General features: G+C 34.2%; 1 long non-coding RNA gene across 6 annotated transcripts in view; it reads right to left on the bottom strand.

Annotated features, from left to right (window-relative positions):
• The window catches only part of LOC128916303 (uncharacterized), a 74,054-nt gene that overhangs the window by 5,213 nt on the left and 54,890 nt on the right, over positions 1 to 13,951 (bottom strand). For 2 of the 6 annotated variants that reach the window (XR_008468901.1, XR_008468909.1), the window contains 2 exons: positions 8,810 to 8,902; positions 118 to 3,674 (listed from right to left, as the gene is read on the bottom strand). This is a non-coding gene — a long non-coding RNA (uncharacterized LOC128916303). Of the gene's footprint in view, positions 1 to 117; positions 8,903 to 13,951 lie in introns of those variants that run through there. The other 4 variants (XR_008468907.1, XR_008468910.1, XR_008468906.1 and 1 more) reach the window with 2 other exon arrangements.

The raw sequence follows: 13,951 nt of genomic DNA, 5'->3' as shown, positions 1-13,951 counted from the left end.
CTTAGATTACTGTTTATTCAATGGTAGCTGAGGAAACATGCAGAAGCAGCAACACAGAAGGCTATTTTAACACACACACCCCCCGCCCTGTGAAATATTCATAGAAGAGATACCATCTAACACACAGATGTGTATATTCCCTTTCAAAAACGTTTCTGGGTTGGTTCCCCACTTCCCCATCAGCGACATCCACTACTCACAGAACTGAGCTAATGCAAAATAAAATGGTGCTTTCTAAGGACGACACAGATTGCTAAGCAGGGAAGTTCAGTTTTCCAGCTGGAAAATGAACTTCACTTAGGATATGCTTTTTCAAAACAACAACAATAATTTTGCCAAAAGAAAGGAACTTTATCCACTGGGGAAAAAATAAAAGAAAAGATAAGGATGCTGGGTGCCCCTTATGGCTTTATATTAAGCTAGATTTTCAATATTTCACTAACAAGCTTAAAGTAAAACCATGCTGAATTAACTAGAAGTTAATATATTAAGAAAGAGATTTATAATCCAATACCTAAAGCACATTATTAGTCAAAAAAATTTCAAAATTGTACTCTCAACTGTCTAGTAAATATCCACAAACCAAAAAGAAGATATTATTCTCTCAACAATTAGCATTTGACTTTTTTTTAAATAAAAGGCTAGTTGACAGTATGTTCTTTGAGCAAACATCAGTATTGCAAGAAGCCTCTCTCCATCATAACCCAAACCTATATGGAATAATTGGAATTATCACTAAGCTGTGCATTATCTTTTTTAGCAGGTCTAAAGCATGACATTTTGAAAATCAGATCTTCCTTACTTCAAGTAATTATTTTCCCCTTCAAAACAGATGGCTTCTGCCCTCAAAGTTACTATATTTAATTTTTTTTCAGTCCTACTAACTTATTTAAAATCAGAACTGGAGATTCAGATATGTGGAATTAGGTTAAAAAAATATAAAAAAATCCTTACCTTTCAACTGTGGAGATCTACAATGGTTTGAGTTTCAGCACCAGCAAAACAGAAGTTTTTTGTTTTCAAAAGGAAGCAGATTCCTTTGCTTTTCCTCTGCATTAAGCTATGATATGTCTGATTCTTATTTTAAACATTAAATGTAGTATTTAAGAACATTATTTGTTTTTTCTTCCCCTAAAAGTTTATTGCAATTGAAAAATATCTTATTATAGGAAAAGCCTGGTGTAAGATATGAAAGGCCTACTCCAATCATCCTACACTTTCTGAAGGAAATGGTTACTCCTCATCTCTTAAGCAGCACTGGTGCGAGTATACCGATTTTCCTTGTGGTGAATAGCAGCCCACAAGTTAAGGAACTGATGCAAACTGGCAGATTTCCCCTTCTAATTCTGAGTCATATGCGTCATCTTTTTGTCAAAAGCTGGGAAGAAAAAGACTCTCTCTTCCAGCCTGCCACATGAAACCACCTGCTTAAATACAGAACAGACCAATATTGCAATATTGGTCTGCACATTGCTGGTACTTACACATTTGTTCCTGCTTTATTCAAATAAATAAAATTCTGAAGACAGCCTCAATGTTAACTTAACGACAGAACTTATCTCTTTGATTTAGGGCCAAAAATCAAGCTGGTAAAAGGAAAAAAAAAAAAACAAAAAACAAAGGAGACAAGACTCATGCTGCCATGAAAATGCTTATTCTTAAATTGGTAGTGTCTTACCTGCAAAAGATTAAGGATTCAGTTCCTTAAAAGCTTACATGTATAATTGGTTTAAGCACTTGGGTATTCAGCTAGTTTTGATATAAATATTCACGTTCTCAAAACCAAGAGTTCATGTGTGAGACTAAAACCTCTTTATCACTGTACATGACTATCAACTAATTCTTCAACACCACCCCATCACCCCCCAACAAAACCAAAATCCTCCCCTAAACCTCAGAGAATCTAACAACTTCAGTGGGTTAAATTCCACGTTCCTTTTTTTTTTTTTTCTCCTTTTGTGCATTTTGCAAATTAAGAAGTGAGAAAGCTATTTTCTTCTTTCACAGATTCATCAAGGTCATTGTTGGACTGTGTGATGACACAATGTCTCTTCCAAAGGCTCCAGCACTGATTAAGGTTGGGCACATCATTGCCAGCAGATTACATATTTTCAAATTGCACTGGAGTTAGTTGCTGATCAGACCTGCAGAAGACAGGTGTAAATGTTTACTATAACAACACATTGTACCATTTCTATTGATTCGTGGCACTGCCAGAGTAATTCTAAGTAAGTATTTTTTATTAAAAAAAAGAGCAAAAAAACAACCTGAGAGCAGTTGATGCAAGAATAAGTTCTAGACGTTTATAATAAGTTGTGCAAAAGAATGCAAAGATAATACTGCTTGAAAAACTGGTACAGAGTGTTAGAACGATCATGTCATTTTAATATTAGACTAGCTTTTCTCTGTATTAGTATACATAAAATATATAATAATATGATATATATGGATATAAAATTAGATAGAGATAGGTATAAATACACACACTTATAAAATGCCCTTGTGTTGAAATTTGTCCTGTGGCACAAGCATTTACATGGCTGGGTGTGTACATTTCAATATAATGAGAGAATTTGCATTGCTAAAATAAGAATTCTTGAGTGCTTTTCAAGAACCATGACATCACCATTTGCATTACAGGTTATTATTTACAAGCATTCATGATGTTCTGTAAATCTATAATGAACATTACAACCATGAAAACTGTAATTTATTATGTAATGCACTGTTATATAAATTGTTTAAATTGTGCACAATATACACAGATGATCTCTCCTCCTCAGTTAAATGCTAAATACAGCACCTGATTGCTTATCTTACTTCAGCTACATTTTTTTTACATTAGATATATTTTCCTTAATAAAGTTATGGATACACAGTACCTGTCTGATGCGTTACTCTGTGGTGTGGTTTGGTTTTGGGTGTTGTTTTTTTTTTTTTAAATGATATGAACTATTTATACTGTCTTATTAATTTGCATAACTTTGCAGTATTTTTTAAGAATATTTTTTACTGACCATATATTCCATTTGCCTTGATACTTAAAGGCATTTAAGTTTCAGTGCAATGTTACCTTACCTCCCAAACGCCGGTACCTTTCAGAGAAAGGGTTCAAGGTAGCACATGAGAGTAAATTAAAAACAAACAAAACCCACCACTGAATAAGCTACGCCTTTTTGACAGTGGCAAGAGTGAGCGAGGTAAGACAATGTGGAAGATGTTTCTTAACTTCTAATTCAGCAAAGCATACGAACTGGCTTAACTTCCTCCTCGTTCAGTGGAGCACTCAAGGATATGAAAAGCCAGTTAAATAAATGATTTAGAAGGGTCATCACAAAGACCAGCTTTTGTCTGGGGGAGACCCTGGGAAAGTCTCCCTAGGCTCCCTCTTTTTTCAAGACAGGGCGACAGGCACCCATAACTGTTCTGGGGTAAACTGCTGCTTTGAATTGCCCTCTAGTGTTAGCCTTCATGAATTCCTACCTCAATGACAAATTCTGTTCAGGTTTTTTACATAATGGAAAGTGGGTCAGCAACATAAGTTATATTAATCTAAAAACAAAACAAACAAGAAAATTTGAACAGCATTTTGAACGATCATTTTCAGGTCAGAAGACTGTGAGGTTGACAAATAAAGTATTACACTCCAAAAATGCCAGAAGAAATCTGTATATCTAAACAGAAAAAAAAAAAAAGACAATAAATTTAAGAGCTAACTTGTGAACATTCTTCTATTTCACATTTCTGTTACTTTCTTATGCAGTTACACAAACATATCGATTTCTGAAGCAAACAGTATTCACAGCCAAATTCCCTGCAATTACAGTGACATAGCTGGGATCAAAACCTTAATGAAAATTGAAGAGTTGCTGGTGTAAAAACAGAACACAGTCTAGCAGTACTAATACCCTGGAAGGAATTATTCTCTCTCTGCTATTTCAAGAGTCTCCTAGTTACACTCTAAACCTGGATGCAAAACAGGCACCCTGCAAATGAAGATCCAGATTTTAAACCTGGTAATTTCAGAAAGAAAAGTGCAAGCATTTTCCTGTAAGTTTGTTTCAAACCATATTTTATCTACTCTTGAATTGATTAGAGAGGCCATGAATGTCGGACTTATGGCATATCATACAAGCTATGGATTTCCACATATATAGCATTAAAGATGAATGTAAGATCCTTTGTTTAAAAAAATACTCTGGTCATACAGAACTACAATCCCTAACTAATACTCACTCTGCCTGAAAATTGAAACATATTGTTAGAGCTAGGTGATAAAACAGATGAAGAAAAATACACATTCAACTGCTGCTTGTTATAACTCCTGTCCTTGGCATTAAAAACATCATCTCCCTTCTCTTGAGAATCTGGAAAAAACCTTCTGTTTTTAGGGAGCGTGGGGACAGGATAACGGTACACAACCATGCTTTTTGGTCAGGAATTTTTTTGCCTGTGCAAAATACTGACATAAGTGTGACAGTATCAACAGAGAACCATGTTCTGCAATAGACTTTTGAATATATATTGTGATTTAGAGATAGACTTTTCTCTTAAGGGCGATTACAATGTTCCACAACAGATAGAGCACTCTCCTTTTCTAATTCTTCATCTTGACTAAAATATGGACTAGCTTGTAACAGAAGGAAGCAAAGTGTTTTCATAATTACTAAAGTGATAACACACTTAAGACCACAGTATCTACCAATTCCACCATGAGAAAATTTTGGTCCAAAAGAATACAGAAATACTAAAGCAAATGTTTTTATTTCTCAGATCCACTGGAAGTCCCATCTAAATCTAAAAGTGACTTATATTATGCTATATCTGTTTTGAAGTAGGAAATTATCAAAGTTCAGAAGATCATAACCATATTCATAATTACAATACTTTAAAAATGTTTATGTTAACTTTTATACTAATACTTAAATCCATTTCTTTCTGTGAGAGGGGGAATAAAAATAAATAAATAAATCGCTGTTCTTACTAAGAAGTGTATGGAAAAAATAATGAAAATCTTTGGTCTGAAGGCTTAAAAAAGACCAACAAAACGCACAAAACAAAAAACCCTATAGGACACTCACAGGAAGTAAAAAACAAACTCTTAAAATTTAGTGGGTTAATGGAAAGGTGTAAATAGTTTAGAGTTATATGCACGTTACTAGGATTTTTAAGTACTGCACAAATTAAAAAAATACATATTGTTGATTTCTTGCTTTGAATAGATGATCTTAGTGTATTTTGATAAAAAGCACTAGTTTTTTCAAAATATTCCTGTAAAATTTAGAATAATGTAACAGAAAAAAAACTTGTTCTCTGAAAAAAAATATCCTGCCCCCAACAAACTTAGAAAAAAGATTATTGTGAATATCCATGTATTTAGAATAAACTCAAAATTAACAAAGCTAGAAACAGTGCTTTATTCAAACACACTACTCAATGAGCAGTTGCATCTTCATGCATGCCCTTTTTCATGTTAGTGTGTGAATAGCAGCCTAAACCAAGGTGGATTAACAAGCCATCAATACAGTAGTTGAACATTTAAGAACACTGATTACATTTCTCCCCCACCCACAGTTTAAATGTATGGGTTTACATTAATTTCCACATAGCTTTTTGTTGAAATAAATAAATAAATAAAACTAAAAATAATGAAAAGGGGCAATACCTTACTTTCATATATTTGTGTTTGAGTGAGAAGCATAAGCATTTAAATATCCCTATTAGCATGTTTTAACTATTTTTCCTAAAGAATTTCTATGTCATTTGTTTTCCTATTGCCTTGCAAGACCGTTTTATCAACAGACAAGGAAAAATGAGGTGTAAGTATACTACTCTTAAATCCTTCCTATATACATGTTTCATTAAATGCCTGATCTAATAATAAAAGTTAATGTCTATTTAAATCTAATAGTATACAAAATCCCTTTTTAAAATAATGTTAGGGCTAGATCTAGTTTAAACTAACAAAATCCAGAAAATTCAGTTGTTTCAGATTTCAAAACTTAAAACAGCCATGCCTAAGATATCATAGGTTTTCAAACAATAGCTGATTTTACATGTGTTGTAATAACTAGGCATGTGTTGCATTTATATACGTGTCTCTCTCAGAAAAATTATTTAAGTTGCCTTTGAAAAAGCAAGAGAAGTCCTTAAAGAAAGAAAAGATGAATTGACTAATCTGCAACAGTTATTTTAGATGAGCAATAAGCATGCATTGTCAGCTTTCAAACTATGATTCAGTCAACAAGGTCTGTAGAGCCTCGAGTGTGTACCTATAGCACGAATAGCAAAAGTGGCCATGAAAATTTACACGAGAAGCACTTCAGCAAAGAAGCCTGTACATTTTTATCTTTTCAGCTTCATTACAATTACATATTGCAAAACAGTTTACAAAGTCAACCGTACAATTTGCAATAGCCACACCAACAATTTTTAAGGGGCCAGCACTGCAGCCCTTATTTCAGGCTCAACTTCCAACAAAATAAATGGTAGTTTTGCTAAATAAGAACTGCAATAGCAGAGGCTAAGAGCAAGAAAATAAAACAAACACATCTCTCTTGAAGGTTTCACCTACTCTTTGGGTCATGAGACAGCCATGCTGACTACCTAATACAAAACAGTTCCAGGAAAACAAAAAAATAACATGGGCCAAATTTCAGCATAAAAATGTCCTAGAGCAAATCAACACTTAAAAACTGGATTCTAATGATAACTGACAACTACAGCACTCTTGAAAGATACTTGAGCTTGTAAATAAGTAAAGACTCAAATGCTGCAAAACTCTTCTCTTTGGACTTTATAAAAATTATTTAGACTTGTCTCAAAGTTCAAAATACTTTAATATCTTTCATTCATTAAAGGAAATAAAGTTTGCATCTAATGAGAACATGATTCTGCAAATCCTTATGCGTGGTAGTGAGTCACTAGGACTACTTGTGTATTTAAAAGTTTGCAGGATTAGGCCCTAAATTTAAAATCCCTTTGATTTACAGTTGTGAACCAGAAATGATATTTTTTTGCTGAATAAGAATCTATGAGAAATAATCTGAACTCGTGTCAGACCCAGGAACACTCCATCAAACTTTCACCTTTTAAATATGCCACAAGGGAGCCTTAGATACCTTTGCCTTGCAATATAATCCTGATTTTCATTAACAGGAATGTAATTGCTTTTGTACAGAAAAAAAAAAAAGAATGAACAAATTCAAAGAAGTGTTCTGTGAAATCCTTATATTGGTAAGAGAACCAGAAGAAAAAAAAAAAAGTGAAAAAAATCCCAACAGAAATGCAGTACATTCAGAGCAGAGTTTCTGTACAGACTGTGAAATACTTATTTATTTGGGAACATATCAGGCACGCTACCCAAACGCTGTTAACAGCATTAATAAAAATACTTTCACTGTGATTTTTAATCACAGAAAGAAATAAAAGATTAAAAATTAGAGAATTACCTACTCACTGATCACAAACTGCAAAGCTTACATAAAGTTATGTTTCACTTCCTATACTTTCTGTACTCAAGTTTTATTTCTCAACTGATAATTTTCTGTAGGAGGTCTTAACTACCCTAAAAATCATAGTATTATAAGAAAAATATATTTAGAACATGTCTGCCTCAAATACTTCTCTAACAGGAGATGTATTACTGGTAAAAGCCAGCAATTCTTCAGTTACACTAGCCACTAGTTAACAACAATGAGGAAAGATGAAATTTACACCTCACTGGATTTGCTTGGTATAAATTAGCAGTTACTGGGATAATCTAAAATTTTGGTTTTTAAAACTTCTCTTATTTTATGGAACAATTACTTCCTACAAAAAAAATGTGCTCTTGAAGACAGACAGATTTGATTAAGGATAAAAACTGGATTCCAGCTTTCAGCTGGAATTGCTAAAGTCACGACATGTTCATAAAATTTGTTGTACTGCAATATATTTTGCTGAAGATAAAGTCTTACAGTTTTTACTACTCCATTTAGTATTTAAACAAATTTACTCAATCCAAGAGCAGTTACTATTTTAATTTCAATTGTTTATGTAAATCGTTAGTTAAGATTATTCATATACAAGTAGATAGGTTATGACTACCCTGAATGGATTTCTCAGTTTCAGCCAAATTAGTACTTTTAGTGCAAAGCAGGACTTGCAATATGAGTGTAGCAGAGTCCATATGAATTATGCTCAAATGTTCACTGTTTTACTATATAATATCTATTTACTGACAAATATATAAAATAAATAAAATTTCTGACTATTCTGGTACAGGTGTAGGGCTCTGAACACCATCTTTTCCTGTTCTTTGCCTCTTTGCTTGTCAGGTAACTAGTTTATTAATGCTTTTAAAAACAAATTTTGCACAGTACATTGAAATGCACTCAGCTAGCTCTCTATTCTTTACACACCCTCCCAACAAAAACAACAAGTTATTTAAACACTATAGCATCCATACTTTGGTTTTGGATTAGCAACATTTCAATTGGAGTAAATCCCAAAGCAAGAATACGAGAACAATACTATATGGAGAAATGATATAACTCCAATGATCAAGTCCGTTGCAAACTCAGCTTTTTATACATATTTTTAGACACTTCATTTCTTTCTGTGCACAGGTTGTGTGAATACTTTTACTTAGTCTTTCATAATTTTACAGAAGGAGTGTAAAGAAGAATTATTTTAACAAATAAAAAAAACTTGAACAAACCCAGCAGAACTGGCCTATTTGGAATAATCTGAATAAGTTATACTACTGTATACATTTTTTTAAAATAAAGAACATATGTAATAAGAGAAACGTTAATTTAATAGATACCATGCTCATGCTCCATCAACCTTCCAGAGAGAGTTTTTCAATCACAGGAGTAAGCCATTCTCCAAAATCAGCTCTCTATTGAAAGGTCGAAACCTGCAATAAAAATGTCATGTATTATAACATATTTCCAACACCCACAGTTTCATGGTTGATCCCCAAACATAGATGTAGGTCATCGGCTTGACCCTCGCATTGTCTATGTTACAGGAAATCCTAATTTTAAAAATACCTTTTTTTTTTAACCAAACTAACTTGATTAGGAACACCTGTGATATGCCTCTTTATTATCAGAAGCCTCCCGAAACAAATCAGATTAGCATGTTTCTGCTTTCATTCTTCCTGCAGCATTTTAAGATGAAAGTAAGAGGAAGGAAAAAAAAAGGGGGTGGGGGGGTTGGGGGGAGTGTTGTTTTCCCTCTCACCCACCCCTAATCTCTCCCTCCACCCTCAAACAAGCAAACAGGTGAGGAAAAACTAATTAGTGGATGTGTGATTACTACTGTCATATTTCCTAAAATATGCTGCTGACTGTAAAGTATTAACTTCTAGTGTTTTTCTTTAAGGAGCTTTAATTTTTTTGCTCTTCAAGGCAGTACCATTATTGCCTTTATTAAAACATAGCCTACAAATATTAGCTACTTTAAAACATATAAAGGAAATATTACAGTCATATAATACACTCTGAGAGATGAAATAAAATTTAAAACTTAAAAAAAAAGAGCCATGACAATAATTAGCCATGATAAGGTAAGAACAAAGGATGACTTGATAGAAGTAGTAACTATAGTCAAATATCTACTGGAGGAAACAATGAATTCACACAGCCAAATTCTTAAATTTATTTTGCCTTTTTCACTGTAGATACCATGACAAGACACATCCTATGCCTACTAAATGAGTAGCAAATGCCTAGATCGGGTCACCTGTTTACAAATATTTCCATAAATTTGTTCTTTATTCTTTAAGTGTATTCCAGAAAATACAAAAAAAACCAACCCTCACAGCTATGGAACTATAAGCAGCACCCTGCTTTAACAGGAAAAAGGAAATTGTCTTTCTTTTCATGTATTTCACACATCTTCTGTTTAACTTTTTTAAATAAAGTTTCTGTTCTTCAACCAGAAACACAAAAATTCTTCTGAAAATTCCCCCCACATGCTTATATTGAGATTTAACATACTTAAAGATAATACTGAAACTGCACTCACACAAAACCATTTAAAATGAAAATACAAGCTTAAGCCCTCTTCAATGTGTAATTATCTTTTTCTCAGACTTTCTAAGCAATTCAAGCAAATTTTAGTTTATGCTAAATAAAATAATTAGTTGCAACTAGATTCAATGTTGAAAAGTTTATTAATAATCTATTTACTGTGGATACACTCACTGCAGCGTCTGAAAACAAACTAAATAGTCACGGGGTGGGGGGGGTCCTATTTCTAACTGGTTTCCTTTAGACATTAATAACGATCACTGAAAGTCACTGCTATTTTTCTGTTTTGAGTAATATAACAATATAGTCTTCAGTTTTAGAAGACATCTGGGGAAACTTTTAACAAAATAAAAGCTAAATGTACATAATTTGCATTTTCTACTGTTGTGTGTATGTGGTAATAAATGTGTGTGTATGCGAGGTCATCCTTATACACTAGCAACTGTTCATTACCGAGATATGGAAAAGTGTTTAGAATTATAGAAAGTTATAAAACTTAGTATTCTCTGTAAAGAGGACCAACTTTTCTAAATGATACACTAAAATATTATTAGATGCAAATATTAAAGTAAAAAATTGCCAAACTTTAAGTGCTAGCTGCGCTAGAGCTTAAGTTCTACTGCCCTCCTCTAATATTCATGCAAGACTGCTGGAGTTCTCACACAGCAACATACGAAGCTAAGATCAAAACTATTCCTCAATTGTGCTACTATCAACTGTCTAGTGAACAGATATAGCCCAAAGTTTCTTTATTAGAAATGGAATGTTTTAAAAACTTACAATAAAGGGTTAAAAAAAAAAAAAATCAGTGCAGACGTTGCCTTACACCCTATTTAACATGGGCAGAAATTTTATATACCTAGCTCATTCTAACCATTTCTGAAGTTGTCCAGTATCCAAAATTAAGATATTTTTCAATAAAGAGATTCCTTTTGAAACCTAACTTATCTAGCTTGTTATGTATTAACACATCAGTTACCTAGAAATTCCTTGTAACTCCTGCCAATAATGTACAAAACAAAAATAAAATTGCAAAGCAACATTTTCACCGAGTTAAAAAAGAGTTACCGGAAATCTGTGGCTACACTTCTTCACTCTGTTTGATGTCCCCTTCGTGTTTGTGGGGCATATAATTTTTTTTTTTCCTATCTTTAAAATACAGTACTAGTTCTATTAAAAAAATAGATGGCTGTGAGAAGAGTCACAGAGGACTATGTACAAGAGTAATTTGGGCAGCCTGTTCAAACAAAATTTTCCAAGTATTACTGATAAAAGATCATAATTTTTGAGATGGGGTCCCAGTGTTAGATGTTAAGTGTTTAGAACTTGTTATAATACATGTACAAAAAAAATAAAAAATGTGGAGAACACTTATTGGCATAAAGTTATTTTTAGCTTTAAAAACTTTATCACAAAAATATTTTTCTGTTTGTACACAAAAGCCTACAATTTCATTCCCTGTTTCTTTCACAGACAGTCCAAACTAGTCCAAGATGCACTCTACCTTTGACAGTTTGTAATAAATGTAAATTACTGGAATGACTTGCAATGGGCCTTTGGGTGTGGGTGGATGACTGTATCTACAAAACAGAATACCTGCAGCATATTCGTAGACTACAGCGATAAGCTTCTCAGTTCTTCCTTATATATTAATTAGTTAATTGCTTCCCAATGCAAATAACAAAAATCAGTAAGGTCCTATAAAATAAAAGCTAACTGTTATGTGGCTACTTTTTATGGAAAGAAAGGTCATGTGCTTATACATATGTAAAAGTGTTACAGAAAAGTGTTGATACACCTGTTAGGGATGGCTTTTGACATTCAAGATGGATGAGATGTGCACCTTCCCTACAGTGTTTGCAGGCAGGGTGTACACAGACAGGTAGCGTGTATGCAGTCCCAGTTGTACTTCACTACAGAATCTTAGTCATAAGGATAATGAAGGAAATAAAGACTACAATTTAGCAGCAAAATTCCTTCCATGACATTACATTTTGGATGGAGTAGTAAAAAGTTCATAATTCCAGAAGCTAAGCAAAAAGAAAAAAACCCAAACAAACAGAAAAAGAACCCCATGACACCTTGTTATCATATATATAACTCTGTCTTTAAAATGTTACTACAATAAGCTTCCTACGTAATACTGACCTAACACATGAAAAAGTCACATAGATATATAGTCACACCTTCAAATTACTGTTACTTCTGAAAAATCAAAAATCTCAGTGTTCCTCCAAACTTCAGTAGATTTATATCTATAAAATTAAAAGGTACCTCTTGGAAACTTTCAGTACAACTTAGTGGGCTTAAAAAAAAAAAAAATAAAAAAAAAAGACAACTGAAGCTTATTTGGATATTTTTTCCTAAGAATCAAGATAAAGGATTAGACTAGAAAAAAAAAAAAATACACACACTCTGCTACACAGTATACCTAATCAATATTCTATTAAGCACAGAACTTTAACTTTTACTTAATGATATAATACAAATATATATGTTTCGATCTTTAAGTTCATTTGGTATTTCCTCCGAACGTAACTTTTCCAGGGCCAAGTAATCCCAGTTAATGTTTGACATTTTAACTAAGGTGAAAAATGCAAGCAGTTCTACAAGGGTCTATTTAAGCTACATGATCTTTTCCCCCCAAATATCTCAAAACAAGGAGTACATCAAATATAAGAAATGAAAACCTAGTTAACATACACTATATATTGATATCAGATTGCTTACTGCTTTCATTTTAGCCACACCCACCTTTATGTAATTGTAAAATATGGGAACGGTGCAGATGAGAAATAAAAAAGCTGAAAAGAACAGTTGTTTTATGCAGTCAAATATGTGCTAAGCACAGATTTTAATTAAAATGAAAAATAGGTATAAGTTGCATGCTATTGAACATGACTGTCAAATAGTGGAAAAAAATGCATACGCACCTGTACGATACTGAATTATAGATATTTTTTTCTAAATTAGCTATGAGTCAGGACAGTTATTTCCTTGAAAGTGAAAGTCAGTGTCTGTGAGTGCATTTCCACTGATGAATAGTGTAAATCTCTTCAAATTCTGGTATTTGTAAGTATACACAGCTACAAGGAAACAGCTTTGTGCACATTCCCATACTGTTAGAAACGTTTCTGAAAACACTCTGAAAGTAATGATGCAAATCTAAAGAAGTAAGTGCTAAATTTCAATAGGATCTTACTAAGTATTGCCATTTCAGAGATTAAACTGAATTTTCTAGCTATCGGGGCATAAAGGTATAAATTGCGGAGACAAACACAGCAGCTATTCCCAGGAAAAAAAGGACTGAAAAAGTGTAATTTGTGTACTGGATTAAAAGAATCCAGGGAAACTAAGGATCGGAGGCAGAAAAACCTCCTTGAACTATTGTATTTCTGCACTGCACAGAAAATACCTTGAATCACAATCCAGTTGCCATGCTGGAAAGGCTTAAGTTTTGCATTTCACTTTAAGACTACACGCTCTCAGCCATGTACACAGAAATCTTTTTGTACAGCACTTCTGCACCCCAACTCTTCTCTACGTCCCTCCTACGTTCTTCGGTTAACTCGTTATTTTCGGTGGCGACGGTACTACAAGCTCAAGGCGGCCGCTTTTTGGCTTTGAACGCCGCGGAGGGATGTGCGGGGGGGGGGGGGGGGGGGGGGGGGGGGGCGGGGGGGAATGGAGGCGGGGGGGGTGGAGGAAGGGGGGGGGAGAAGAGCGGGGAAAGGCTGTGACCCGGTCCAACCTCCCAGCCCCGCGTCCCCGCAGGCAACCAGGGGGGGCAGCAGCCGGTCCGGTCTCCGCTGAACGGGCGCCTTTCACGGAGGAAGGCGGGGGGGGGGGTAGGAGGGGGCGATGCTGCTTTGCCTTCGCTGCGCATCCTGCGCGCCCGCCAGCTCGACGGCAAAGCCCGCCGATCACAC

The sequence above is a fragment of the Rissa tridactyla genome, chromosome 1 (assembly GCF_028500815.1).
Source record: "Rissa tridactyla isolate bRisTri1 chromosome 1, bRisTri1.patW.cur.20221130, whole genome shotgun sequence".
Lineage (NCBI taxonomy): Eukaryota > Metazoa > Chordata > Aves > Charadriiformes > Laridae > Rissa > Rissa tridactyla.
Note: the sequence above shows the minus strand (reverse complement) of the source record. Positions and strands in the feature narration are given on the sequence as shown.